General features: G+C 45.2%; 1 long non-coding RNA gene across 1 annotated transcript; it reads right to left on the bottom strand.

Annotated features, from left to right (window-relative positions):
* Positions 1 to 535: 535 nt before the first annotated feature.
* LOC129385716 (uncharacterized) lies at positions 536 to 26135 on the bottom strand. Its single transcript, XR_008613229.1, has 3 exons — positions 25889 to 26135; positions 1545 to 1685; positions 536 to 701 (listed from the first exon to the last, which is right to left on the bottom strand). It is a non-coding gene; the product is annotated as an uncharacterized lncRNA (long non-coding RNA).
* Positions 26136 to 26596: the final 461 nt, after the last annotated feature.

The following is a 26596-nucleotide window of genomic DNA, read 5'->3' as shown; positions in this document are numbered from 1 at the left end:
TGTATGTGCATACACTAAACATCGTCCTACGTATTTTGTTCATAATTACAGATACGTTCACAAGTGAGGGCAACATATCTATATGGCTGCGAATGTCCATGGCACTTATTTTCTGTGCTGTCGAATTGAACAATTATCCCGTGAGGTACTTTTGCTGAGCCATCCATTAACGCCGGTACAAACACTGCTCGGCCAATTCTTTCTGCAAAATGCTTCGCTGAAGCATGCTGATGTCATCAAATGGTGCATCACGTTCAAATACAAATTCAAGTTCAAATCAAGTACAAATTTAGGTAGAGGGTTGCTGGCTTTTCTTACTGGGTGCTCGCACCCAGGGTTTGCTACAGCAGCACATCGGCAGCTTTCACTGCCGCAGCCCTACGAAGTCAGAAAACCTCCGATTCTGAACCAGTGAAACGCAATGTCAAAGAGTAAAATATAAATTTTTCGGTAACCAAGCCACACTCCTTGGCTTTAGACTATTCGATTGTACCTTAATCAAATTGTCAAATCATATGATAATGCATTCACTAGAAACATTTGGAACTCGGCTTTATTACCATATTACTTTGCAGCGCACCAGTCTTCACGGCCCACAAAACGGGTGTCAGCTGCCCTTGCAGCTTTTCCATAAATAATGAAGATCGGCGCCCTAATCTATGATGAATGTTTCATAGGATGGGAAAAAGCTTGGATATAGACTGTAAAGAAACATTTCATTAGGGAATTATTAGGATGCCATGAACCTACAACGCATAGGAAAGTCGGAATGCTGCACATATATTACGGGAAATGAAACTTAAGAACATCATGTTTTGTTTTTACTCGTCCCTGTATGCACAAAAGAAAACAGAAACCTATTGAAACAATCAGAGTACTTTACTGAAGCAATTCTCACGTAAAGAAAGACAAAAGAAAGTTCCTGGCTCTCGACAGCAGCAATTTAGAGTTTTGGAAAACAAATGTCGAAACGGCTACAAATAAAGTTGCTGTGGCTTAGAGTCACCGCACCTAATCAAGTAGGTATCACCAAAAAACTTGTTTTTCTGTTTAATGTGTAAATACTAGTTTTAGGCCATTCTTATTCTTCGAAACAACATTCGAAATCTAATCGTGATTTGCTCGCAGCCGCCGTGTGTGCTGAAGGAATAATCCCAACAGAAGACCCGGTTGCGCGGCCCGCATTGCTGGGGAAGTAGGATTAAAACTGGGTGCCGTCCCAATATTACGAAGCACTCCTGCAGAAAGAAAGATTTTAAGCACCAATGTTTATAGAAAGATGTAAACACATTTATAACCTATGGGCATAGTTTACATAATGGAGACCCTTAGTATGTGACACAGACAAATAAAAAAAAGTTATTCTGTCGTCTTCTGTTTCTTTTTTAAACAACCCTGGAACAGAGGGCATGGGTTTTATCAATGATTCCCGTGGACCAATATTTTGAAGGTCCCAGCAATGTAGTGTTTCGAGATCGGCAATTGAAGCGACCAATGAAAACAAATTGCGCTTGTTGGCCAGTCTGCCAACAACATGAGTTTACCAGGTCATTGGCGAAGCGATGGCAACGCAAAGACAGCTCTCCTGGATTAGATACCAAGCACAAGGACGGGACCAAGGAATTCTTCGGCCTCCGTGGTACCACTGAAGCGGTTTCCTTGGTAAAAATGCTTGCGTTATGCAGCTGCAGGGAAAATGCAACAGCCGTTAAAAAATGCAGCAGTAGTTTTGAACCTGTGCATACTGCATGCTCGAACACGTGTTGTAAACTTGAGATTAGGCCGACTCCTGCACCAGGCACGCAAGAACACAGAACAAACGAAGATACCATCGATGGCGGTTCTACTGGGGTTCGTACCCCTATCAGATTACTTCCGAGCTAATGCGTGCGCTGCTGCGCCACAAGCAGCCACGCCAAAGTTGGAATTGGAAGAACGCGTGGTTACTAAGTGCCCTCATTCCCTAGCAACCCTCCTGTGCACGAGCTCACCAAACACTCGTGTAGCACCTGATCTCGGGCTCACATTCGCGACTCATCCTGGCACACCTGACCGCACTTGGTCTTTAAGTAGAACAGCACGGCTACAGTGATGATGGCGATGATGGCTAAAATTCGGCTGGAATGTACGACTTAATGCTGTGGGAATAATAATAAAGAAGGTGTCAGTAAGGATGAAACTGATAATAAAATTATGAGGTGTCAGGAAGGATAGCATTCTTTTGATTCTGGGTTGCTTCAATATTCGAAGATTAAATATTGCGAAATGAAGGAGACAGATTTTCGTCAATAGTTTCTCTATACTTGTCATCATTTTAGGGAGTTTATTTAGTCATTGCAATTTCCAGGAGGAACGCACGGAGGCAAAATAAACAAAACGAGCAGATAAGCTATTGTAACACAGTCTGGCTAATAGGCAGGGGGGGGGGTGTAAGGCCTTAGGAAAATATGAAGACAGAAAGAGGCGGAATATAAAAATAACCAATATAAAAAATGTTGACTGAACGCGATGCAGTAAGCGAATCCTATGTGTGAGAAAATTATTTTGTTCGCTTGTTCCCAAGAAGTGGTGATCTTATTTCACTAAAATACTCAACCATCATCACAGGCACTATCTTGCTGTAGTAGGAAACATAGACCATCCAGGGCAGTTATTTCTTGCTTAAGCGTACTATTGGGAGCTTAGTCACATTTATAGTCTGCGGAATTAAACTTTGTTATTCGAGACTGCCCCATACCATTTACCCGTGCATAGTCATTATGTAATGTGCCAACGCTTACATACACGGACATCTCCCTTCATACTACGGTCACCGATGTAGCTCGCCCCTATTTTGGACGAATGTGTCTTGCCCGTGAGTGAAGCGGCCGTGCTTCAACGATTCATGTGATGCGCTATGTCGGATTTAAAAACGTGACATAACAAACAACGTAGCATAACAAACATAACAACGTACATACCATAACATAACATAACATAACAACAAACATAAAACGTTGCATAACAAACAAAGTGAGAGAAGGATACATGTAATAATTTTCATCATTTGGTAATAGTTATGTTGATAGCTTTGTGATTACTATGATATACACTTAGTTGCTCGGTTATACCGTTATATACAATCTTGGTGAAAGTTAAATCTGTACACGGCCATGGTTGATTACTTGATTGAAAGGGATTGATGTGGCACTTCTAACGAAACTCTTACCACGAACTGAAAGGATATTTTTTTATACTTTTGAAATGTCCACATTAAAGCCTCCAACGATGATCACCGGGGTAGTATCGTCAGCGCTAACCCATGGTCATGAATATCTCGATGTGACAGTTGGGTGTGCCTGGAGATATCTAGACTCTATATACCACAAGTATGCCTGTCGATTGTACGGCGCAGACATCCCCACAATCCGTGATATTGTCCTCGTGTGAGTAAAGGGCACGTGGTTGTACGTACATTTTTTCCTTTTTGTATATGGCAACGTCTCCTGCTCGTGGGTTCCCGTGGTGCTAAAAACCATTCAAGTATACCCGATTGACTTGAAACAACGTATATTCATTTATTTACTTCGTTTAATATTTTTAATATTCATTACTATTAAGGGTGGATTGCTTCAAGCCTGTTTCAATTTCGCTGGGGGTAAGCTACCCACCACAATTCTTGTTCATATTGTTTTTGTATGTCCTTAGTGTTGTTCAACACAATGCATAGTCCATATATCAGAACCATCATATCGGATGATATTGGATTGTTTGAAGCTATCATTCAATCGACCACCACCCATTGTAAGGCACCCTTTACGTTTCTCCGCCTCAAATTGACCGGATTTTTCTTCTGGACATAAAGCCCTAGGAGCCACGTCATCATTTCTTGTAATAAACAATGTGACAAGGTAGCAAAAATAATGCCTACGGCTTCTCCGTTCTTTCTAAACAATACAGCCAACATTCCTAAACCTTCCTTACCTTAGTAAGGAAACTTCCATTGCAGCTTGCGGCCTCACGTCTATTCTGAAATTTCATTTTTTTGAAGCGTCTTTAGTAGAGGCTTCCTTGCGCCCACTTACCCCAAAATTGCCGCCAATCTACCTACATGTTGCCTTTCCTCTATTTTTTCTCAATAGGTAGCTTCTCGGCCTTGACTTGCCCATTTCACTGAACGCGGACTTCCTTACAGTGCTTGCCCACTCACGCTCGTCTGCAAACGCTTAATAATACATTCTAGTGGGCGGCTTGCCAGCGACAGGGAAACGGTGCCTAAAGTTTGAGCGCGCTCTATGCGTGATACAAAGTACTAGCAGACTTTATATCCGTGGCCTGCAAGACCGGTGCGCGCTTTGCTTGTCGCACATAGCGCCGAATTTCCAGGCAACGAACAATTGACAACCGATCTGAGGAAAATCGCCCAACTGTGGCGAATACATTGCTATCGAAGCATCGTGACAGAAATCTAAAGCAAACGCAACTGTCGGTTGAGAACCAAAGGGCGAAACAGCGCAGGACCACAACTTTGTATTTAGTCACGTGATAATGATGGTCGCGAACATAGTAGCTAAACGGTAAATGGCGAAAGGTATTTTAAATTAATGATTACTCATTCCATATGAATTTCCTGATTTTATTTTAACAGGAAATTCTGCGCTATTCAATGCTAATTCATCATATATTCGCAAAATTATCTTCCATATTAATTTTGAATAATCCACACATTTCTTTGCCAATCCCACATCGTGGGTAAGAGGCACACACGTGATAGCCGGCAACAACAACAACAACAAGGATTCTTTATTAGGCGAACCAGTGCTAAGAAAAACAGGCTACAGTGAAAGCACGACAGCGGCGAACACAGTCCGTGGTTCTCGAAAATCTGATCTGTTTTTCAAACCAGTCGGCTTTTATGCATGACAAGAAAATTGAAATATGGGGTTTTACGTGCTAAAACCACTTTCTGATTGTGAGGCACGCCGTAGTGAAGGAGTCCGAAAACTTTACCCACCTGGGTTTCCCTAATGTGCACCGAAATCTATGTACGTGGGTTTTGCGCATTTTGCCTCCGTGGAAATGCGGCCTCCGTGGGCGAGATACGATCCCGCAACCTCGTACTCAGCATGCGAACACATAGCTACTGAACAACCACGACGGGTTTTTTTTATACATGAGCAATCAATGGTTCCAGAGTAATAGAGGGTGGCCGCGTGTTTTCCAGAAAGTTCTACGCAATTCGCGTCGCACATGCACTCGATTACATAAGCTTCGGTGACAAAACCATCTATAACATTCGAGAAAATTCCTGTAAATGCGGACACGTCCCCCACTGAGCTATAACGTTTGTTAGACAGTGAAAATCACTCACCCATAAAATATAAACAAGACCACGTGTCAATGGCCGCCACTGAAAAACCATGGTCACGATGCTACAAACATAACAGGAGAGCGACACAAAAAAGGACACTTATAAAACAAAATTAACAAAAGAAGACACAAACTTCATAGTGAAACAGTTAAAAAAGTTCACCTATGTGCAGTCCGAAATTCATTTAATGCTGGAAGAACGGCCTAAGTCGCACATGCACTATTTAGGTCGTGAGCGACGCTGCTGTGATAGCGAAATGCTGTCTGTCACGACCTCATAGTCGAGTGCGCCAATGCTTGGATGATCTTGTAGGGTAGCTTCTTTTGTTGTTGTAGCTGCTCACTCGGGCCTCTTTGGCGTATCCGGGTCTACACACAAACACGGTCACCGGGCTGGTACTCTACATGGCGTCGCCGAAAGTTGTAGTGTCGGCTGTCGGTCGTCTGCTGGTTTTTGATCCGCAGATGGGCGAGCTGTCGGGCTTCTCGGCGCACTGGAGATAAGTGGCGACGTCAAGATTCTCTTCGGCGGTGACGTGCAGCAGTATTGCGTCAAGAGTCGTCGTCGGATTCCTGCCGTAAAGCAGCTTGAACGGCGGAAACTGCATAGTTTCTTGCACCGCCGTGTTGTAAGCGAAGGTTATGTACGCAAGGATTCCAGGTCTGGTGTTTCCCGTCGACGCACATTGCTAGGATGGCAGGGGTGGTCTTATTCCGGCGCTCCGTAAAGCCTGCGTGTGCTAGGCTGTGGTCCTCCTCTGGCTTGTCTGGCTGTATTTAATAACGGTTGGGTGAACTGAGCTGTAAAGGCCGTGCCTCTGATGGTGAACATGACCTCTGGGGCGCCATGTTGCAGCAGAATGCTCTCTATAAAGAATTTCGCCACTTCTGCTGCAATACCTTTCGGCAGAGCTTTCGTTTCAGCGAAGCGACTTAGGTAGCCTATCTGCATGTTGATTTTGCTATTTGCGGATGCTGACGTCAGAAAAGTTCCCAACAAACCCATCTCGATCTGCTGATATGTTCGACAAGGAGGCTCGATTGCATGAAGTAGTCCAGTATTCCGCCTGCCCTTGCCGGCGGTGTCTTCCGTCGCTGACAGTCTCGGAATGTCTTGGCGCAACGGGCGAAGTTGGTGGTCAGTTGTTGCCAGTAATACGTTTCTATTTCCGCGACAGCATCCGGGGGAAGCCTGGATGCCCAGAGATCGGATGGTCATGTACGGCGTGCAGTACCTCTGAACGCAGCACTGTAGCGACATCAAGAAGGCGCTCGGTGCAAACAGTTGAGAAGTTCCTCTTTATGAGTCAGTAGTGCGTTTAAGCGCGAACGATGGCAATCCTCGCCCAAACAGCCCTAGGGACAAGGTTGGTGGTCTCTTCCAAATACTCAACGAGGCTTTTTAGCTCCGGGTCTGGGCGTGCATGCTCAGCGAAGTCTTCCGCGCTTATTATTCCAAGGAAGGCGTCGTCACCCTCGTCATCTTGCGGCAGCGGGTCACTGGGGGCGTGGGATAGGCAATCAGCATCAGAGTGTTTTCATCTGGACTTGTAGAATAAAAATTGTCATGGGCTTAGCTCGGCAATGCCAGGATATACGTAGCGAAAGCTAAGGCATAGCATGGACAGTCTTCGTTGATAGCCTCCTTGAGAACACTGAAGAGGTGCCCGTACTCCTTACATTTCTGTTTTCCTTATACGAATATATTCTTCAACGTTTTCAATTCGTCTGCGCTCTTCTGCATAGCTCGTTGACAATGTTCGAACGACCCAACATAGGACTCTAAGTCTTCATCACTGTGATTGAAGAACTGATCGAGCACACCAAGTGCAGCCATGACCATAGAAGTTATCCGCTTAGGTTATGGGCTAGCCGGCAGTTGGTCTAACGTTCAACCACAACCTATCCTCGTCGGTAGCTGTGACCTCAGTGAACTGCGCGTAATAACATCTAGGCATGTGCAGATTTAATGGCAGTAACAAAAAAATGGCAGAGACATTTAAGAATGTTTACGTGTTGGAATGCAAAAGCATTAGAATCGCTTTGGTGAAATTGCTTTTTTTCGGCGCTTTCCTTGAACGCGCAAGCTCTCGCCTGTGTTTTAGCTGTGCCTCGATGAAGCCAAATGTAAGCACGCCAAGCGTCTCAACGCGCTCGCTTGCCCACGGGGAGTTCACAATTTGAAGTACCGCTCTGTGGCATTCAGTTGGACATTATTGCTTTCATTTTATACAGTCATGACGAGGCGCCACGCGTTGGCTGAGCCGAGCGCACGGAGTAGTTCACACGTTTAGTCAGCCAGATGACAGTGGCATGACATGCGCAATGACACACGCAGTAGTCACAAATTTACTCAACCAGAACATCGGAGCCGCCCTGGCGTCATAACACACGACACAGTATTTTGCGCTCTGGAATCGCAAGATACTACGGCGATCCCGACGCACGACCTACGCGAATTTATTTCTGTGAAACTGTGGATCGGTTTATTGAGATATTGAAGGCCGGTAGCGATACTGCCGAGTGGCTATCAAGGTTGGAGCCACTGATGGTTCTGAATCAATTTTAATGTGGCGCAGCCAGTCGCCTACCACGCTGATTATGTCAATATGTCGTGGTCATCTTATCCTGTAATATTTCTTTTGCGTATTGCCGTTCTTTGTCCAATTCAGGCATTAAAGAAAAAAAAAAATCCGTGGCGTCGGGGAAGGCTGCTCTTCACGCACCCAAGAGGCCCGTGTTCACTTCCCACCCGGATCCAAGTTTAATGAGTTTTCTTTTCCAAGGCAATAGTTTATTTTATCTACAGGAACATCACTGAGTAATTTCACGTCAGTGCGAGTGTTTTCTTTTGTGGGTTTATTCCTTGCCGTCTGCCTCTTCTTGCAACGTCATTCAGCCACACCGCCCACTACAACGCCGGGTTTTTGTGTAACGGGGTGTATAACGCTTTCGAATATTTATGGAAGTATGATGAGCACTAGCGTGGCTACGTTTTATCGTGGCAATTACTGAGATAGAGATGACGCCGTGCTTCAGTCGCGCATGCACACTCTTAAGCACGCGCACTAGCTCATAAATGAACACACGCCCGCTGACACAACAGTACCTACGAACAATTTTTGATCTCTGCGATCTACCTGAAACAATACATCACTTTCTTATAAGATAGAAAGGCGAGGTGCTAGTTTGAGATGTACTCAGTAGGACTTCTTAAAAACTTTTTCATCCTGGCCCTCACGCCACACAATATCTTAAATCATCTGAATACATGGATGTGCCTCATGTGACACTTATGGGACTAATGACCCATCCATCTAAAAAGTCGACATCTGCAACGACAGAAGGGCACCTAGGTTCTCATTGTCTGCGACACCACGCCCTGAACACGGCTCGAGGGAGCAGAGCGAGCGAAAGGATCAGTTGCTGGGCGCTATTGCGGCAGGTGTTGCGTGAAAGGAGAGGGCATCGCGGAGACACAACGTCACCCTCACTCTCGCTTTCAGAAACCAACGCGCAATGCATATGCTTCTCTCTTCACCCTCACTGTGTTTAGCTGCTGCGCACGCCTGCCTGCCTTGGTGGCCGCTGCATCTTCCTCGGTCTCACGTCACGCATGCAATAAGAGGCATGCAGCATTCGCACTGCAGGTTTCTGCTGCTTGCTGGCTCGAGCAACATGTATACGTATGTTATATTACTTATTGCATTAATTGAATTTTTACGCTAATGTTGGGGTACTCTTGATGCACGATCTGGCATTGGCATCTGGCATTGTGATGTATTTACCCAACAGCTGCTCGGCAGTGTCGCGCAAGTAGTTCCACGTGTACTGGATCACACGGGGAAAGGCTCGTGACAATTCCTGTGACCCCCAAAATTATTTTAATTTTACGCTAATGTTGGGGTACTTTTGACGCACGATGGCCGCATCTGGTATTGTGACGCTGTTACCAAACAGCTGCTCGGCAGTATGGTGCAGGCGGTTCCGCGTGTACTGAATCACAATGAGCAAGACTGGGGACACTTCCTCTGACCCCCCAAAATATTCAAATTTTTACGCTAATGTTGGGGTTTATTTGAGGCACGATCGCCGCATCTGGCATTGTGACGCACTTGCCAGACAGCTGCTCGGCAGTGTAGCACAGGTAGTTGCGCGTTTATTGAATCTCACTGGACAGGTTCTTCACAATTTCTCTGATCCTCAACGGTATTTTAAATATTACGCCACTTTCTGGGATACTTTTGAGGCACGATCGGTGCCTCTGCCATTGTGACGCAGTTCGCGAACAGCTGCTCGGCAGTGTGGCGAAGGTAGGTGCGCGTTTACTGAATCTTACTGGGACAGGTTCGTGACACGTCCTGCGACACCCAATAATATTGGCGTTTTAAACTGCCTCTGAAACTTTGGTTGTGACAAACCCAAGCGCCGTTGAAGGCAGTGCAAGACAAAGTTTCATAGAGCATCTTGCACAAGTGCACCTATCGAATTAAGCCTCTGATGTGCATTCTTTGGCACCATCACCTATACGTCTGTCAAAAAAAAAATATCTGAAGAATTCTGTGAGGATTATTGAATCAAAGCTGATGAGGCAAAAAGAACGAGAAATTTAAGCAAGCTTTAAATTTGAGTGGTACATTTTATTCACAATAACAATTCACACAATATTCGCACAATTCACAATATTATTAACAATTTTATCCGAGAAGAAATGAGCATAAATAGGCTCCAGGTGAACTCTTGGTGCCGTTTTGATGCAGCACGTGAACTTTTTTGTGTACTTCACTCAAATGACGTGTAGCTTCGAAAAGAAATCGCGTAGCGTTTTTTGCACCCATAGAATTTCGTCAATGCCGGCACATCTCACAACTGCTTGCACGAAACATAGAAAGTGCCTGAAAGCAGCAGGATACGTGACGTCATTTACGCAATACGCACACATACAAGACACCAAGGCTTTTTCAAGTGATGTGTCCGGTTGCAGCTTCACGATTTCTTTTGGCTCCTTCGCAAGTACCAGCTGCTTCACGTCGCCCCATGCACGCGGAACCTGGCAAAGATAAAATTAACCAAATAAAGTGGAACCTGACGGAATGAACCATTGACAGATTTCACTTCCTGGAGAATTACACATTCATAAAAATAATTTTATTGACAAATTTCACCTTGCGAGGGCGGCGTGAAAACTTTGTAATACACGGCTAAATGCTGAGTAGTGTTACCAGAATGAAGATGTTTTGGATTGCCTGTGAAACATCGGTTGTGACAAGACATTTTACTCACCGCTGAAATTAGGGTGCTTTTTGAGAGCTTTGTTCGCATGTACGAGTCGACGCCTGTGTATGATGGCTGCGCTAGGAATGCAGTGTAGCCGCTGCTGGTAGGATTTTCAAGGGTCGTTTTACATTATCTTCGACAGTGTTTGAAAATCTAAAGTCATTTTCGAAGGCAAGCTGAAGGAGATAACATGGAATTAAACTTCACGAACACATATTACAGCGCCTAATCAGCAAAACTGCATGGTTCTGTTGGTTTAATATGGTTTAATTATCGTGGCACTGTAGGCCAACAAATAAGTACAAATAAGTTTTTCGTAACGTAGCTGTGGGTATTAGCGGTGTACAATATTTTTCGTCATTTTCGAGGCGCACTGGGGAGGACAGAGGGAGCAGGCGCTTTTTACCCCTACGCGCGAGAAGCCAAGTGGTTCCTCCACCGGCAGCGTTGCGCCTCCTCACTGGAAAATGGCCACCGATGCGAACCGCGGTTCGGCCGCGAAATTTGGCGCCAACGATAGAGCGAACGCTGACGACCGCAAGACGCCGAGAACGGCGGCAACCGAGCGGCGAACAAGAGAAGCGACTCACGGCCACGGCAGCGAGAGCAACACTCTTCTCTTCTTTCTTGTCAACTTTCTCTCTCGACCGCACGACCCGAATCAAACATAGGGTACAAAGAGATCTTGGCCTGATTCTAGTGCGAAGTTCAGAGCTCGAAAGGAAGATCTACACAACACACCAACAACGTCCCAGTAAGGAAAATAGTTCTGAAACATATAATGAGCAAACACATAAGGAAATAATTTGCTTACCAGGATATTCCAAGTGACCGTGAATGACAGGTGAGTGCCCACAGTAAGAACACCACCCGGCCAGAATTTTGGAGTTCGTCATGAGCGGCGCCGTGTCAGGCGACAACTCGGGCAGTCATACTCGGTGTACTTGCACATACCGCACGGCGCACCACGCAGGTCAACCGATGTGAAATTACTGATCCCGTTGCTCCTTCTTCGCCACTTTTTGCCATCAGAAAGCGCGCACTCCGCACAGTACAGACTTGAAAAGCAGGCGGACAGGAAGCAAAAGTTCTTGCTACAGAGCCAATGAGCCCTACGGTCTTAACCCCGTTTTCCCGCTAAGGTTAGCGAAGCGACCGCCACCTACAATGCCTTTGCATGAAAAACAACAACAAAAACAATAAGGAAGCACAAATCACACTAGCAAACCAGAAGCGAGTAAAGGCCATGCCGCATGGCTCCCTCGGGTATGAGGATTTATATATGCGTGATGAGGTGAAGCGCGACAGGCGGCGGTAGCTTTTCCTTAGCGTGAGTTTTCCAGTTCACACGCATGGAATATCGCATCACGCATAAAAAACGAATGTTGGTTTGCTCTACTCGCGTCGCGTTTGGGCAGTGAAAATAACGCGTATTTTGAGTCTCGTGGTGTTCAACACGAAGTGTACGACGACGAGGAGCGCGTTTAAATTATGGGGTTTGACGCGCCAAAACCACTTTCTTATTATGAGGCACGCGATACTGGAAGACTCCGGAAATTTCGACCACCTGGGATTCTTTAACGTGCACCTGAATCTAAGTATACGGGTGTTTTCGCATTCCGTCCCCATAGAAATGTGGCCGCCGTGCCCGTGATTCGATCCCGCGACCTTCCCGTACAAAAAAAATTATTGAGAAGGCATTGAAATATTGTTGGTCAACGTTGAGTTTTTTATTGAGGAATTATTGTGAGTATGTTGGAGAATTGTTGGGTTGAGTGTTAAGCACTCTTGAATATTGGCCAGTGAAATCAAATTGAAACACCATTGGGCACCTCAATGTTGAATAATTAAGTTACCATTGAAAGTCCATTGTGCTTAGACGGCCCGTTGTGTTCGTTTTGTTCAATGGTTGTTGAGTTACCATTGATTCTGCGTTGAACTAACGTTGTGGTAGTTCTGTTGACCTGTGGTTGAGTTATTATTGCCACAGCATTGAAAAGCATATTGTTGCACACTTGAGATGCCATTGAGATTTCAGAAGTCGCCATTGAAATATGATTGACGTTTCGTTGGGCTAGTGTATTTTTATTCATATATTGAAATTGCTTCGCTGTTCACACTTGCATGCCCCGGTGCCTGCTCGTAACTTTCCCAAACACAAACAAAATCAAAGGAGAGACTGATCAACTTGAAGTACCTTTATTTACACTAAAGATGCGTGCACGTGAAACATTATTACAGTACATAAGGCACCACTACATCGAACCTGGAGACATAGGCTAGTACCTACAGCACTCTAGCAGTGTAAATACATCTGAAAAAACCTATACATATGAATCAAATCAAAACGATCATTGTGCTCTTCACTTTCGACTTAAGTTTATGACTAGAAGGCAAAGCGACTCAAAAGCCAGGCCTTAAGCATACCCTTGTAACAACCAACTTTGAACACATGAACACTTGGAGCTGCTTGCATGTGAATACACAAAAGACATCTGAATATGTTACATTAAAACGTTGCGCACACTAACACATCACAGGAAGAGCTACGGCTGACTGTGAGAAGGCAAAATAATCAACTTGAAACAAATGACTTCACGTAAATATATACAACCTTTAGCACACGTCTTTCACCGCGATTAAAATTTAATGCAAAGCAGACTTGCCTGAGCTTTGTCTTCGAGATATATATATTTTCATGTTGCCCAATTATTTTATAAAATAACATCACTCAACTTAGCTATTATTTGACGAGACATAATTTATAAAGTTGTCGGGTATGACGAACACCTGAATCGTGTTGCTGACAAGCCAGGATTGCTTTCTTCAGAAATAAACTTGTAAAGCTTTTGTGTAATGAAAGCAGCTCATCTCCCTGGCACAAGTCAAGAACAAACAGTACACCATTTGATTATGTTAATGTGGGGTACAGAAGAGTTCCTTAGTGGCATTTCCTCAATTTAGTGAGCTCAATTTAAACGCGCTCCTCGTCGTCGTACACTTCGTGTTGAACACCACGAGACTCAAAATACGCGTTATTTTCACTGCCCAAATGCTTGCAACATACAATCAGGCATGTGCCATGTCATGTCTTGAATGGATGAAATTCATAAATCTTACACACAAAGGAAGTTACCATCACTTTTATTGGCTTCCTCAGGGGACTCCTTGAAATTGAACTAGAAAAATGTACTCAGTGTCAAAAACATTGAGAAGATAAGACCCTATAGCGTTCTTCCTGAAATAAACAGCGCAAATAACTTCATGTATCAATTCTATGGACACTTCGCCAATTCGGTGTACATTTATATTTCACAACCACCCAAACAGAGACGAGAAGGATGAATTAAGGTAGGAACACACATGAACGCTGTCTCAAGTAGAAGTTTATTCGTGAAGACGAAGATTTTAAACACACTCGCCAACTTCACAAAGAAAAAGCCATGGACGCGCAGTATACACAGCCCGGCACAACAAAAAAGGACCTAAATACGTCCTGTAGAATAAACATGTGCGTCAAAAACTAACAAAAACATGAAAACTGAAAGGTTTCTCCTGTAAGTGATATTAACGAGAAGTGCTGCAGCAACTCTTTCCCACTAATGGTCACAGAAATCTTGCTTATGAATATTTCTTCGTGATCAATAAATAATGCTTCCATAAGTCCTCTTGTGTTCTGGTCTTTGTGATGAAACAATCGTTCTTTCTGCTCTATGCCGCAACACCAGAGGAGTTCCAGAAGCAATATTTATTGATCACAAACGAAACAATTGCATAACCGAGTTATCTGTTGCCCTTAGTGGGAAAAAGTTGTTCTCAAAAAAGTATTTCCCGTTGGGTAGTATCACTTATCGGACAAATCTTTCGCTTTTTCAATAGATTTGACCGATAGTTCTCGTTTTTCACGCACGTTTATTCTACATGACATGGCTTCATATTTTTTTCTTGTCGCACGTGGCTGTTTCTGCCACGCATGCACGGATTTTTACCTTTGCCAAGTTGACCAGTGTGTTTAATACCTTTGTCATCAAAAGCAAACTCTTAGTAGAGCTTGCGCTCGTGTGTGCTCCTACCTATTTCGTCGTCCGCCTCTGTTCGTGCTGCTGTTTACAGTACCCACGTATCACTTGGTTAGGCTGGTAAACATTCTCACAAACAAAAGTAAATGCCTCCCCTCAAAAGGTAGCCCATCCTTTACTACTAAACGCCAGAGCAAATCGAAAGTAAGCCTTCACAGCGTCCATGCGGCAGCTAGTACACCACAGAGCAACACAAAAGATAGTTGAAAATCCCACTTGATGGAGAGTGGCAACAGAGATGCGAGCTTGCTAGTGAATCAGCCACATATCAACGGGTGTCTCTTGCACGACGCCAAGGTGCTTTTGGCGTAGAACACTTTAGCATCTGGGAATTTACTGCATACGTAACCTGTGAGAAGGGAATGTGGACAGAAAATGATATTGCGCGGATTAAGAATCTGCCACACACTGCACATAACTACGCACGAAATAGAACTACACACTATACTGGCAAGTAAAAATTTGCGGCTCTTTACGAGTGCCGTCGAGAAAAGGAAGGAATGGGTTTCTACGGTAAATGTTAGCTAAAACACGCACAGCGATGTTTCACAGTGGGGAAAATATTCCCGGCTCTCTCGCAGAACCAAAGACCACGCGACAGTGCAAGCCCATACCAAACAGATATCGAATCTTTGGGCAGAAGTCCAGTAGAAGGAATGACCTAAACATACGCCGAGAGCGATGCGAGCGTGAGCGTGCCTGTACGAGTGAGAACATGTACCGCTTCTTTGAAGCTAGCCGCTCCGGCGTGGCTCCGATCATCCCGCGCGATTTGTGTGCAGAACGTCGCGTACACGCCCTTGCGCGTTTTGCGCGGTAGCGTCCGCGCAGTGAGCTAGCTTCATGCACGCGTCATTCTTCACCGCGCAAACGGTGCTCGAGTGCGACGCTTAGCTCGAGGCGACAAAGCGCCGATTGGCGCTCCTTTCGCTTCTGGAAACAACGCACATTCGGATCGGTCCAACTCAAAGAGGCAGCAGAGAACGGTGGCATGTTTCGGTTATCGCTAATTAAAATTGTACAGTACGCCTTCAACGGCAACCCGCCGCGCTAGATAAAGATGCTTACTGCGGTAGTTTTGGCGGTGATTAGACGATAAGGTGAGCCCGTCGGCGGCTGTGTTCTTTGACCACGTCACCACACCTCCGTTCATTTGCGCTGCGTATCCGTGTACAGTCACCGCGCGGAAGCTGTGACTAATCGGTTGGCCGTTCTCCGTAAATCCCAGAGAGGCGAAATATATTTCGCGGTGCGCCGCATCATTAGCCGCAACCTAAATCGAGGCGCGCTAACCCCTACGGCACGAAAGGTGATCACACTAACCGTATGGTATACGATGAGCCACTACGGAAAAAAAAATAATTCTGATGTTCCACGTGCCAAACCAACGATCTGATTATGAGGCACGTCGTAGTTGGGGACTCCGTATTAATTTTGACTTCCTGGAAATTTTTACGTGCATACAATGCACAATGCACGAGCGTTTTTGCATTCCGCTCCTTTGGAATGCGGCCGCTGCAGGGATCGTATCCACGACCTCGAGCCCCAAATTGCCACGGAGGCCGCCATAGTTACGAAATGCGTAAGCGTGAAGTGCAACACTGCCTTCCGGTACGAGTGTGGTACAAGCGTAGCACAGCTGCACACCTGCTGCACGATTATTTGTCGCGATTCTCCTAAACTCGTAGTGCCTGCCTAAATACCTTGAAAGGCAGCGCGCCTCTCACGTACCGGAACGCGATAACAAGCGCTTAGACGGCATACGTGAGCCCCCATGAAAGATGACGTGGCCACTGTAGAAAATTATCACTGCGCAGAGAAGCCGATCCTTATGATCCAATTGTGTTCTCTCATACAAATGAAGGAAACGTTATTAGACAGGAACAAATGATGCAATGCAATTTTACGCACATGGGGCGCCGCTGCCTCTTCGCCTACCATTGTTTCAAACGAAGTGACGGCGGCTGCGAGAGTTAGTATCGCGCGCATTTGCTCCGGGGCATGCGGTTTGCTTCAAGAAAGTGAACGGTGTGCTTAACATGTCACGCTCGTCAATGTCAAAATAGAAAAGAAGGCTACGTGCCCAAGAAAACGAGATTACTTACCTATCTTCAAAAGTGCGGCTGCGACTGTTTCGGGGTGCCTTCTCTCCAAGAGGCATCATGGCCTCTGCCGCGCAACTCATCAAAACCGTCAGGCTCGCACATCAGTAGAAGACTAGTTGTTGGGTGAGCCAACCACTTCACCAGATAAACGTCCCACTTATCGTCGTTAAAGCATTTCACTAAAATGTGCGTCATGATGTCCGAAAAGAAAATACTTTTATCAAGAAGCACGAGGCGTGAACCACCGCACAACTGCAACCGAATAACTGAGTCCGAGAGCCGTTCACAGCTTCACATGGCTTCACTATCGTATTCAGTTATAAAAACCTTTCAAACACAATATAACGGCACTTAAGAACCACTAAGTGATTAGCAATAATTTTTCATCAACTAACCTTCATAAATTTTTAAGAACTACCTAATTTATAGCGTAAACAACAAATACTACGACCAAAAAATGCGACTACGAAACTAGCGGTAACCATGTGTACTGTTGCAAAAGTGTGCGCAAAACGAAGCTCGGTTGCGCCCGTTTGCGCAAACATACACACCCGAACCTACCTTAACGTTTGTCGCGCCACCTAGAAATAAACATTACTACTAGTTTTGCTATTTTTACAAAAACAATACTTCTAAAATAGTTTGCAGCATCTTTGCAGATGACGAGGTGACAAGTAAGGTACAATAAGAGTCCGTTACCTGTATTTCTTTCATTTCCCTGTGGTGTTCTTAACTGAACATACGAGACCTGCAGGCTTGGACATGGGCGTCTTGCGCTGGAGTTTGAGGTATAGTAGCGGCGCCTGGTGGCGGCGCGGCAAACGACATCTGGGTCGTACCAGCTTGGGTCGTATTGAGCCCTGGCTGTGGCGAAGCACGTTTCTAGGCCGAGTTTTGCATCGATTCGCACTTTTTTCTGCCCTGTTGCGAGTGCGAAAAGGCTCGTCACTTCTCACAGACCACGTCGACCACGCTGCGAGCTGGCCGCAGCCTATAGTTTAACGAAAACGGACTCTCCGTGTGCCGTGGGTCGTAATGCTGTAAGCAGAAGGAATCGGCGACGCCGATTCGGAGGGACCTAGCTCAGCATCGAAAAAGTGTCACCGTCGATATTGCTGCGTCGTGGGCTGCCATGAACAAGAAGGCCTGAATCCTAACATCCGATTCTATCGTTTCCCTTCAAGGCCTCACGAAGCAGAGCGTCGGGCGCGCTGTATAACTGCAGTTCGTCGCGCTGGGTAAGCGAAACTTCGCGCCATGCTGACTGCTTCACCTGTCTTGAAGCTTGCTTGATTATAGATCTGCGTTCTAAAATTCGGTCTTTTGCACCTACAGTCCCGACGGCAGACCGACATAGCAGCAAGCATGGCTGGTGATTCACGATTCGAAACCCGGCCACAGCGACAATTAACAATTCGACCGGTGCGAAGTGGTGAAGTGCCCAGGTGTGTGCAAATGACCACAAATGGCCGGGTTAATTCGGTGACAATTCACTACCCCACTACGAGCAGCACAGGTTAGAGAGTTAAATGTGCTCATACTTGACCTCAAGCGAGCATGTTGAGGCAGCGCAGCAAGATAGTATTGATTACAGCAGATTGATTTTCGAGCGTTGTCATTAAAAGCTACATCAAGCGAGCAGCGCACAAGCTCGCGCTGCAGCGCGATTCGCACGTACGTGCGAGCTCATATGCATTCCATCAGTTATTACCAGTTGCTAAAAGGGACAGATGGTCGCTACTACAACGCCAGCATAACTACTTGGTTAGCGGCATGCAGCCAACAAAGATTGCAGGAGACCCGCCGTTTCGCGGCATGTCGAAAGACCGCTGCCGTCGCGGCGCGTACCGTCGTGTGCTCGAGCAGTTCCGCACACATGATGTCTGCTTAGCGCTGCTGTGGATTCATTTATAGCAAGCATTTCCTCGCGTTTGTGCGCTTGAATCTAGCAGCGTGCAAACCTTACCTGAAGTTCCACTTCGTACGTGACTCGCTTCACTTGCGATTGACACCGCGCTAAAACTTCGCCGCTTAATTCTTGAACGGCATACACGTATTCGACACTGCATAATTTCTTCTTTTTACGCAGCGTGCCACTCCTGAAAAAATCTTCGGCGCCCGATATTCGCTGCAGGCCGTGATACAACACAACCGAAAGTGGCGGGTCCATATTGTAAACGTGCTTTCCGAAGCAGACGACCGAGCTTGGTACGACCCATTTTAGGACAGAGGGCGCTTTTTAGCACCTTTTTCGCAGCGCCCCCTGGGCAATGCAAGAGCCCCATAGGCGGCTATGGCTTGGAACATGAGAAGACGACAGTTCGGTGAGGCTCAAATAAATCGCGTGCTTCTTGCAAGGCGAGTACCGGGAGCAGCCGCAGACACAGCGATTAGCTGTGATACTGTTCCGGCTGTTGCTGAATCTGAAGATCTTTGAAGTCAATGGTTATAGCGGCTGCGCGCTGCGATCTCAAAGCGCGCTCATTCTTTGATCTCTAGTACCACGGACATTGGACAAAAAACTATATTTGCTTTACGGACAGAGGGTACGTCGCAGGAAATTCGAAGACCTCACCGTGTATGTTTGTAGCGTGTGCGCGCTTGCATCCTACGGTTCCCACAGTGCGTCCGATGCTCGAAGGTAGCGTCGTCGCCTGTCGGCACCTGTCTTATCGCCGGCCGCGCTGCCGCCGTGTCTACTTTTGGGGAACTCCACATGCGCGTAGTCACCGTGTTTGCAAGTGAATTTCGCATTCTTCTGCTCCCCGAAGCGTCCTCATTTCGGATCATACCAATGGTTGTGTCATCTAGTGTATGTTAAAACCACGATGGCATTTGTAAACCGGCGAAGAAATAAATCGTTATGAACTTGGGCGGTCATGAATCTAGTCTAACGTTGCAGTTTTTACGTAGCGAAAATGGCTACGAAAGTGGGGCGGTCCCGGAGATAGGCGCTTCAAAGCGCCAGCTGTAGCGACAGCACCAGGAAGTGGCACGCGGCGCACACGCCAAGCATTTCAGAGCTTACTAGCTTTCGAATGAGAGGATTATGCGCGCGCTCGTGGCTTATTGGTTAGAGTACCGGGCTCGACGGCCGACGTTCGATTCCACCCCATCGGTCACACATAATTTTCTATTAATGAACGCGAGGCGAAAGAAGAACCTACCTGCCGCAAAGTGACAGGAATTAGGTTGGAACGCATCGCAAAACATGTTTGGAATGTCTTCATATGCGATTTCTAATTATTGTATACTGGACACAACTGCTACACAACAAAAGAACAACTAGAAAAATCAACACAAATTACCCAATAAATTGTTTATTGAGAACACTCAACGGTAATATTGTTGTGCAAGAATTGAGTTAACTCAATTGCTCTTGAAAATTTGTTGAAGTCCGTTGTTTCAACAATTCCCCAACAATATATCAATGGTTAATCAACACTCATTTTCGTACGGGTTGTGCTGAGCAGCCCAACACCATAGCCACTAAGGAACCACGGCGCGTGAGGAGCGTGTTGCACGCTTACTACGCATTGCATTATTCAGAGTGTAGTCGTGTGCTTACTGAATCTCACTGGCACAGGTTCGTGACACTATTTCCGACCGCCAAAATTATTTTAATTATTACGCTACATTTTGGGATAATTTTGAGGCACGATCCCCACCTCTGGCATGGTCACGCAGTTCGCACACAGCTGCTCGGCAGTGTGGCGTATGTAGTTGCTCGAGTATTCAATCTCACTGGGATAGCTTTTTCACTGTTTCTGTCACCCCCAACATTGCTTGAAATATTACGGTACTTTTTTGGGATACCTTTGAGAGATACTCAAGTTACGCGTGTACTGAGTCTCACTGGCACAGGTTCATGATACTTCCTGCGACCCCCAACAATATTTTAATTATTACGCTACGTTTTGGAATACTTTTGAGGCGCGATCACCGCACCTAACATCGTGACCCAGTTCGCGAACAGCTCCTGCGTAGTGTGGCGCATGTAATTGCGCGAGTACTTAGTCTCACTGGGAAAGGTTCGTGACACTTCCTCCAACCGCCGGCATTACCCTAATTATTACGGTTATTTTTGGGTTACTTTTGATGTACAATAGCGCCCTGACATTGTGACGCAATTTGTGCACAGCTGCTTGGCAACCTGACGCATGTATAGTTGCGCGAGAACTGAACCTCCCTGGTAAACGTTCGTGACACTTCCACTGGCCCACAACATTATCTTTATTATTATGGTACTTTTGGGATACTTTTGAGCACTATGGCAGCCACTGGCACTTTGATGCAGTTCACGAACTGCGGCTCGGCAGTATGACGCGCTTAGTGCCGCGTGTACTGAATCTCACAGGGAGAAGGTCGTGTATATTCCTCTGACTCCCAACTACATTCCAATGTTTGCGCTGCTTTTTGAGATAGGCTTGAGACACGCGCACTGTCCTTGGTATTGCGATGTAGTTAGCGAAAGGCTGCTCGAACAGTGAGGCGGAGGTAGTTGCGGAAAAACTGAACCTTATTGGGACTGGTTTGTGACACTTTCCCTGACCCGCAACACTATTTTAATTATTACGCTTCATTAGGATACTTTGGAGGCACGCTCGAGGCCCAGTATTGTGACGCATTTAGCTAACAGCCGCACGGCAGTGTGGAGCAGTTTGTTCCGCGTGTACTGAATCTGCCTGGGACAGCTTCTTCACAATTTTTCCGACCCGCAACATTGCTTGAATTATTACGCAACTTTGTGGGATATTTTGAGACGCGCTGTGCGCGTCAGACATTGTGATACATTTCACGAATAGCTGCTCAGCAGTGTGGCAAAGGTAGGCTCGCTTTTACTGAATCTCACTGGGACATGTTTTTGACACTTCTTCCGAACCCCAAGATTATTTTATTATTAAGTTACTTTTTGGGATACCTTTGAGACACGCGCACACTCCCTGGCATTGAATGAATGAATGTTTATTTTCCTACAAAGCAAGTACAATACAGTGTTGTGGCAGGAAAGTGGGAAGAAAGCTGCTCATGGAAGCTTTACGGCTGCCAAGCACCCAGAAACATCCGAGGAACAGGGTGGAGCAACGTATTTCGTATTGACTATCGAAAATTTGGGTTTGTATAAACAACAAATATTAATTATCTAGTCAAAATAGAAAGGACATATTTGAATCATAATTGAAATAGACATATCTTAGACATGAAGGCAGACATAACTGAATCATTTAGGGGCATGGAAAAAAGTAGAAAAAAGATCAACTGGAGATCACCAACAGTGCATCAGTTTCATTCCTCATCAGTTCATTGAGTAGCCTAGGCAGTCTAGAACAAAGCATTTCCATGCCGTTATGCGTACGTGAGTGAGGTGTGTAAAAGTATTCCGGAAATTGGGTTGTATAAAGCGATTTACGCTTGCTGAGTGGGGCTATTGACCGTATAAGGCTTATTCTGCTTTCGAAATTTCAAGCTCTTGATATAAGCAGGTAGATGACAAAACGTACGGGCTTCTTACATATAGTACAAACTTTCTTTTGTAGTGCCTGAAACTTCTGAATGTTTGTTGCAGAAGCCGTAACCTACACAGGGCAACAGTAGCATAAGTAACTCATGAAAGAGGAAGTATATATCAGCAGTTTGGTACGGGGGAGAAAGTTCCGTGAGTAGATCAAAGCAGCAATTCAGAACAGTTCGCCTGCAACAACATCTGTATGATTATTCCGAGTAATGTGTTGGTCAAAGTGTACACCTAGAGATTTTACAGATTCAGAGACTTCAATCGTAGAGAAATAATTCCTGCGGTTTTCTTGTAAAGTGGCCAGCACATTTTTAGCCCGAAATAGCACTCCTTTAGTTATTGAGGAGTTAATACTTAGGCCGTTTTTGACTGACCACTTATATAATTTTTCCAATATGAAGTTAGCCTTTGAGACTAAATTTATTAGGTTTTTAGATGAAGGAAATGACGTGGTGCCATATGCATAGATTAGAAAATGTGAGTGAGAAAATATTCACTAGATGGTTCATAAAAATATTACAAAAATGGGCCCTAAAATGCTGCCCTGTGGAACACCAATATTGACTGATCAAGCTTGAAATGCCTTATTGTTGTTTTGTACAAACTGTTTTCTGTGATTTAGGCAGGATTTATTGAGGTCTAGGGCATTTCCACGAACGTCATAGTATGTCATTTTAGAGCATAATAGCTGATTCTTAATAGAAACAAAAGCTTTCAAGAAATCGATAAAGACACCCAGTGTAAGCAGACATTTTCCAATAATATGTAACATGAATTCTTTTTGTTCTAGTAGAGCGAGCTAAGTGGATCTATACTTGCGAAAAGCGTACTGCTGGTTCGTTAAGAGATTGTGTTTCTCCAAGAAGTTACTTATCCTGCAAGATATAATCTTTTCTTGGCCTTAAGAAAAATCTGGGAGAACCGACACTTGCCTTGGAACTTGACAACAAGGTTATGTAACCCTTTTTAAATATTGCAGTTACTTTCGCCGTCAGCATTTCGCGCGTGAATACTCCTGACGAGAGGCAGACATTATAGATATAGATTAATGATGGTGCAATTATGTCCAGCACTATCTTAACACTTTTGATTGGAATATTATCAGCGTCACAGGCATAACTGTTATTAAGCTCAGAAATAAGTGAAACGATTTCAGATTCAGTTGTATGGTTAAGGAAGATCGAGTCTCGGCAAGTGGTAGTAATAAATTGGCAGGCGTTGGCACTTACGGGTTGATGGGGCAAGCAGAACAAAATAATTATTGAAACACTCAGCCAACAAGTCGCCGCTCAGTTCAGCCCCATCATGCATAATTCATAACGCAGTGTCTCGGAGTGAGTACTCGATTCATCAATAAATTGAGCTACTGCCGCAGCTTTAGACTATCGTTGTCGCATAGCGCGAATGATTTTTGGTAGAAAGCAAGTTTAGCAGTACGTAAGTCTTTGTTAAGACAATTATGGAAATGTCGAAGTGCTTTAAGGTAAGATAGATCTCGTGACTTAAGGTATTGATTTATTAATCTTGCCTTCTTTTTATTCTTTTCAAATAAATATTTCGTAACCCAAGGCTTGTCTATAATTGAAGGCCCTGCGCGGTGTGAATGCGAAGGCAAATGTTTCAAATAAGCGGCGATAAATATTTACAAGAACGTGTTGGAAGCCACTTCAACACAATATGTCGCGTATACAATACTCTAGTGAATCTGACTTAGTTCATTACGAAAGCGGACTAGCCTATCACGCGTGATTATTTGGAACGAAATGTCATTTTCAGGCGTTTATTCTCTTTGCTCAGGTACTGAAAAAGTAGGCTTGCGATCGCTAAGGCTATATAAAAGAACACCACAATTAATCTTGTTCGAGCCATATTTAATGATAAATAGATCAAGGCATGTAGATTTGTCTGGTATAATTCCAGTGGAAGCATTATTGAGATCTGTACAGCCATTCGACTGTAATGATAATTCAAAGTTACGATTCATGCTGAGTCGGTCTAGCATGTTGATATTGAAATATCCACCGAGTACAATTTTTTATTTCGTTTCAGCAACGCACTTAAACAATCTTTCCAGAACTCAAAAAAGAATTGTATATTACCATTAGGGGTGCGATATACAACAGAGTACACAGTGCGAGTATGTAAAACAGACAAGATTTCATAATCACCGGTCGCACAAGAAAAATGAGGGATACATTCTACATTAAAATTTTCGCGTACAGGCGCACTGACTCTGCCACCTCGACTTCCCATTCTAGACTGCATGAAACTTTGACCATTCTGCAAACACCAGGGTATGGTATGGCGATCATACCAGGTTGCAGACAACATAATCATGTGAAATTCAAAGTTCATTTTGCTGACAGGTACATCCTTTTTTTGCAGATTGGCAATTATAATGTATACAGGTGGTGGATCCACCGTGATGGGAGCGAATGAAATCCTGACTGGTCAGTAGAAAATAGCCAGAGTGAATAAGTGATGCTGTTGTCATGAGGAAAGAGCTCTCTGCTCGGGTTGCGTAAAACGCTTCGCAAGGTCGGCGTTCCACCTAATCAGGCATGCCTTATCTCCCTCTTTCTTTCGCACGAACACTTTCCCGTTTCGCTGCCAAGCGAAACTATGCTTGTTTGCACGTAACCATTCTTTTGTGGCTTTCAAGAGTATTCTGTTCTGCGCAGTAAGGTTTTCTGTCATAAAAAGGCCAAGATGGGCAGTAGACAGACACTTCCTTTTAGCAAGCCAGCAATGTCGAGTTTCCTGAGTTGAAAAGCGGATAATAACACGTGGCGTCCTGTCATTCTTCGATAAAGCCTGTGAACCGAAGTGACAGTATGTTCAGTCAGAGGATCTAACTCTAATTCTGGCGCTGGAGCGTTGATTTTATCCCTTAGATGTTTATTATTTTCTTTTTTAATGCCATCAATTTTCTGACTTAGTTTACGCCTGTGATATTGAAGGTCATTGACCGTGGCAGGCAGCAAGTAGCTCTTTTTTCCTGTATAGATTTTCAAGTTTGGTCATTCTGCCCCCGAGAGCCTTGATGTCAGAGTGAGGTCTTGATGTCAGGTCTGGCGACGGCCTCAAGAATAGTGTCATACTTGACAGATAGCAGCTGCACCGCTTCCTCTCTGTCGCTGACAGTTTGCGTCAAGGGTAGAAGGTCATCAAGTTTCCTGTTAATTTTGATGAGCATGGAAGCTATCGTTTCATTATTTTCCTGCGGTGCCGAAGCGCTTGCTTGGTTTTTCGCACGAAGGGCATCGCCACGACTTCCTCGATATGAGCAGGCGAAACCGATATGAGCAGGCGCCACATGTGATAGCAGATTGAGCAGTCAGTGCATACCAAGCAGGGTTCATCCTAATTTAGAACGTCATTGCATTTGCCGCAGGCACGATTACCCTTAGGATTCATGAGCCTAGCTATCGTTGACATAACCGAAATAATAATTACACGCAATATGAGCGAAAATAGGCTCCGCACCAAAACAAAGGCAGCAGCAGCAGGAGCAGCAATACACCGATAATATGAGCATCCACGTCTGGAAATGTTTCACCAACCTGCAAAAACATTGCAGAAACGGCTTCAGTCGGATGCGTGCACTCCGCCGCTGCTGCTGTCGAATGAGCAGAAGACCGCACAGCACACCGTATTTAAAGCATCAGAGGGCACCTCGGCGACGTCGCTTGGAAAACCAGGCACGAGGGCGGTATGGCCAATCTGGAAAAGCCAGGTAAGCCAGTCGGAGAGTAGATTATTACTTGTGGGCTGTAGCGGTGAAATTTCCGGTGAACCGTCCAGCGTATCTTCAGCGCAATGCAGTGGACATGAGCCAAGCCAAGGCGCCGCAGAAGAATCTGCAACAGTGTTCCAGAAACGGCGTCAGCTGGATGCGTGTGCTCTGCCGCTTCTGCTGCCGCATTTATTGATAGCTCCTCGGTAGTATAGCGGAGGTAGTTGCGCGAGTACTCAATCTTACTGGTACAAGTTTGTGACACGTACTGGGCCCCCAAACTATTTTGATTATTAAGCTACTTTAGAGCTTTTCAGCCACGCTCGCTGCCTCTGGCGTTATGACGTAGTTTGCGAACAGCTGCTCTCAGCGTGTGGCTGGCAGTTGCGCGAGTACTGAATTTCACTGGGACTGGTTTGTTACACTTTTTCTAGCCTTCAACACTATTTTAATTATTACGCTACATTTAGGAAACTTTTGTGGCATGCTCACTACCCGTTGCATTGCGACGCAGTTAGCGAGAAGGTGCTCGGCA

The sequence above is a fragment of the Dermacentor andersoni genome, chromosome 7 (genome assembly GCF_023375885.2).
Source record: "Dermacentor andersoni chromosome 7, qqDerAnde1_hic_scaffold, whole genome shotgun sequence".
Lineage (NCBI taxonomy): Eukaryota > Metazoa > Arthropoda > Arachnida > Ixodida > Ixodidae > Dermacentor > Dermacentor andersoni.
This window is presented reverse-complemented; position numbering and strand designations above follow the sequence as displayed.